This window comes from Ursus americanus, chromosome X (assembly GCF_024610735.1).
Source record: "Ursus americanus isolate L20-20 chromosome X, mUrsAme1.1.p, whole genome shotgun sequence".
Classification (NCBI taxonomy): domain Eukaryota; kingdom Metazoa; phylum Chordata; class Mammalia; order Carnivora; family Ursidae; genus Ursus; species Ursus americanus.
Genome location: NC_142164.1, coordinates 43109197 through 43113959, shown reverse-complemented (window position 1 = coordinate 43113959; position 4763 = coordinate 43109197). Strand labels below are relative to the sequence as shown.

Sequence of the window (4763 nt, the reverse complement as noted above, 5' to 3'; positions counted from 1 at the left end):
CCTACATTAGATGCAAAAGGAAAAAGGAAGAAACACACTAATAATAGATGATTTTAACACATTTCCCTTAATCCAAAGTGGAGAAATAATGATTGTAAAGAAGACCTGAACAACATAATCCCCATCACAGATCTTAGAGATAGAGATACCGAATGGTGATCCCTATTAGACAAGACACTTATCTTTCACCAGGGCATGGAATCTTCACATAAATTGATTCCATCAGAGGCTGTTAAACAAATCTTGAGCCCAAATGGAAATACAGATGAAAATTGCTGAATTTCATGGGGATAATGATAATGAAAACACAACATATCAGAATCTAGCTAGAGTGGATGTCAAAGGATATACTGAACCATGAAACACCCACACGAGGGGAGGGAAATGGACACAGTGAATGAAGGGGGACAAAAGGTATAAACTTGCAGCTATAAAATAAGTCACGGGGATGGAACGTTGGGCATGGTTACTATAAGTAATCATAGTGCTGCATATTTGGGTTTTTTTTAGGTTTTATCTATTTCCTTATTTGGCCTTGTGGCATTACAGATTTCTTTTTATTAAGGTTTTGTTTTAATTCCAGTATAGTTAACATGCAGTATTACGTTAGTTTCAGGTGTACGACGCCGTGATTCAGCAATTCTGGACATCACTGTGTGCTTAAATACTGCTGCATATTTGGAAGTTAGGAAGAGTGAAACTTAAAATTTTCATCACAAAAAATAATTTCGTAGCTATATATGGACAGACGTTAACTAGACTTATTGCAGTAATTATTTTGCAAAATATACAGATGTAGAATTATTATGCTGTACCCTTGAAACTAATATAATGTCAATTATACCTCAATAAAGTAAAGAGAAATGAGTAGAGGTGGTTGAAAGCTACAGACTTCCAGTTATGGTGATTATAGTTAACAATGGCATGTTGTGTATTCGAAAGTTGCTAAGAGAGTAGATCTTAAAAGGTTTTCTCACAAGAAACAAAAATCATTAACTATGTGAGGCGAGGGATATTAACTAAAGTTATTATAGTAAGCTTTTGGCAATATATACATATATCAAATCATTACGTTGTACTCCTTAAACTTATACAATGTTATATGTCAATTATGTCTTATTAAAACCAGAGAACAACTAAAGCACAAAATGTATAGAAATAGAAATAAAAATAAATGAGTACAAGAAATCATGATAAAGAATCACGACCTCAAGCAGAGCGAGATGGAAAGAAGAAAGGTAAAAGCAGAAATGAATGGGTTGAGAAATAATATCGCTGTTAAGGCTCAGAGCAGTTGGGACGGAAAGGCAGCAAAACTTGACGTTGCGGCTGATGCAGCAAATACTGTGCTGGGATCTGGAGGAATTCCGGTTTCCCCTTGAACTCACAACACTGCCCTGAGGGTAAAAATCAGGTTTTCCTGTGTATGTGTGTGTTTGTGTGTGTGCACATGTGCACTGCAATATACCGTATGTGTGTATATATATATGAAGGAATATGAATGAGGATACTATACACACACACACTCTATACACATATGCGTTACTCACACACATACGCATACGTGTATGCACACGCAATGTTAAATCAGCAAGTTGGAGGATGACTACACTGCTGTGTTTGTCTGTAGGTCTGTACATGTGTGTCTTTGTGTAGCGAAAAAATGCAAAACAATACTATATTTTGTTTAGGGAAGCTCTCATTTGGATAGAAGGATAAAGGAATATGTGGGAATGATAATCATGTCATTCTGGACAGTGATTATTTGTAGAGGAAAAAGAAAAAAGTGTAAAGATTTTCATTAACCTGGATTAATTTCATAGCTCACCATGCTTTTTAACTAAAAATATTTCGTAAGTAGTCGATTTTTTAAGGGATAGTTTTTATCATAAATACTACCCATACCCATTTTAACAGATGTTTAACATCAAGCCAAGTGTAGATGTTTAATATCAACATCCGGCCATCCCATTCTCACTGACATTCACATGGTGTACGCTTAGTGGCTCGTTTCTAAAGTATAAGGGAAGTGAATGCAGAACAGTTACTGTACTGGAAAGACTAGAAAAAACATCACCTTCCCTCTGTGATGAGGGTCAGCAGCTCCAGGGATCCCGTGATGTCACATGGGTATCACATCCTCATAAATGTGATGTGACAAGGGCAATTCAACTCTGTGTTGTTGTTTTTTTCTCAAAACCCAGAAGCATGGTCTAATCAGGAGAAAATTAACAGCCTATGCCTGCACTCCTCAACACTGTCAGGGTCATAAGAATGGTCTGGCAGCTCGTCAAACACTTCAACAAAGAGTTACCATGTGACGAGAAAACCCACTGCTAGGTACACAGCCAGGAGAAATGGCTACATAAAACCTAGTACACAAACACGCGTTGTATGGTTGTTCGTGACAGCCAACAGTGAAAACACCCTCAGTGTTTACCATTCAATGAATGGGAAAAATCCGGAATATTATTTGGCCATAAAAAGGAATGAAGTACTGATACACGCTACCTACAACATGCATAAACCTTGAAAATGTTAAGTGAAAGAAGCAGAATATGCAAAAAGCCACACGTGCATGATTCTACTTATATGCAATGTCCAGAGATGGCCCATCCATATGCTGTAGCTAGGAATTCTCTGCCTTCCACTGTGACTTTCAGGAAGCTCTGTCTGATGGGTTAGGGTCACAGCCCATCCCATTTTCCTTCCCTGGTAAGTTCAAGCAGCAGTTCAGGGTTTTGTCAAAAAAAAAAAAAAAAAAAAACTGGCACCAAAGTACCACCGCCATTCAACTCTCCTAAGAAGGGTCCGCAGGGAGTAAAAACAGCATTCTACCAAAAACTCAGGATTTAAATCTCTATAGAATGATTCCAATTGCGTCTGGAAACCTGGTAGGTGTCAATAAAGACTGTGAAACCACATACCCTGGGGGCCTACAAAAAAAAAAAAAAACAAACACCTGCTGCCCCTGGTGCAAAAGACAGTGAAGGGCGGAGGGGGGGGTAGGTGACCCAATGTCACATCTAGGTCCGGGCGGCTGCGTCCTGTGTCATGGACAGGGGATGACAGGCAGGGGGTGAGAAGGTTTGGGCAACCTTCACAAGGTTAAGGTAATGGATGGGGAACACCCTGTTCTCTGGCAGGGACCCTCTGTACAGTCCACACTGGACAGCAGCTGAAATCACTGAACACCATTTCGTTTCTGGTCAACAGCACATGGATTTGCTTTAATATACATAAGAGTGTTCTAAGCAGAATTGTTAAAATAGTCAACAAACCATATCATATTTTTTATGTATTTTGCAACATGTACCCCTTTTCATTAAAAAACATCCGAGAAGCGTCCTTCTGGCTGTCGGACCTCGCGGCGCCGCCCGAGCCCGACGCCTGGGCTCTCGCTCCCCGGCCGAGGGACCCGGGCTCTCGCTTCCCGGCGGAGGGACCCTTGGCAGCGGAGGAGGCGGCGCTGAGATTCCGTGCAAGAGGTGGCGGCGGCGGCAGCGGCGGCAGCGGCGGCGGCATATGAAGGGACCGCCGCCGGGTGCTGCCGTGGCCGCTGCGGCAGGCTCAGGAGCCAAGTAGGCGCCGGCCGTCAGTCCGTCCTGCCGGACCTGCGCTCCCGAACTCCCCATCTTCTTCCGCGGACCCGCGATCACCGAGGCGGCCTCCCGCCCTCTCGTCCCTTCCCCGACCCTCCCCTGACCCGTCCCCGCCCCGGGGGTCCCGCCACCCGCCTGCCTTGATGGCTCTGAAGAGAATCCACAAGGAATTGGATGACCTGGCACGGGACCCCCCAGCAAAGTGTTCAGCAGGCACTGTTGGAGATACATTCCGTTGGCAAGCTGCAATAATGGGGTCAAATGACAGTCCCTATCAGGATGCAGTATTTTTCTTGACAATTCATTTCCCAACAGATTAGCCCTTCAAGCCACCTCAGGTTGCATTTACAACAAGAATTTATCATCCAAATATTAACAGTAATGGCAGCATTTGTCTTGATATTCGCTGGTCACAATGGTCTTCAGCACTATTTCCAAAGTACTTTTGTCCATCTGTTCTCTGTCGTGAGATCCCAATCCCGATGATGCTTTAGTGCCTGAGATTGCTCCGATCTACAAAATAGAGAAAAGTACAACAGACTAGCCCGGGAATGGACTCAGAAGTATGCGATGTAATTAAAGAAACTTACCTCCACAGATAAAGATAGGGGAACTGTGAGAGAGAAAGTCCTTTTGATTTTCATTTGCCTGCTTTCTACGAGCCCACGCCTCATCTTCTCCTGTGCACATGTTTACCTGCTACAGCAGTGCTGCGTGTTGTACAAACTTGGAACGACAAACTAGAAATACTGTACTTCTGTACCAACATTGCCTCCTAGCATAGAAGTGTGTGTGCGTGACAAGCCAGTTCTCTCCAGGCGTAGCCTAGGTGTGAGACTGAAAGTTTTCTTTATTGACTTACATTTGGATAATGGCAAGGTGAGGGGTGGTGGGTATGTTGTGTGCTCTGGTGGGGAAGAAAAGCACCACTGACCTGTAGGACATTGTTTTTAAGTGGGATCCTTTGAAACTCAGAACTGTTATGAAAGGCAAGGCGAAGACACGAAGTTGTTTCTGTATTCATTTTATTCCGAAGGACCTACCTCTTAGGCGAAAGTTATGACCAACCAGATTAAACTCTACCCACATCCTGTATTTTAAGGTCTAAATTTAACTGGTCAACATTTAAATGGATTGGAGCTATTAGTACATAAAGTGTGA

The 4763-nt window shown here is 42.7% G+C and overlaps 1 pseudogene; it reads left to right on the top strand.

The window, feature by feature from the left end:
- The first annotated feature begins 3745 nt into the window (after positions 1–3745).
- LOC123796759 (ubiquitin-conjugating enzyme E2 D2 pseudogene) lies at positions 3746–4178 on the top strand (annotated as a pseudogene).
- Positions 4179–4763: the final 585 nt, after the last annotated feature.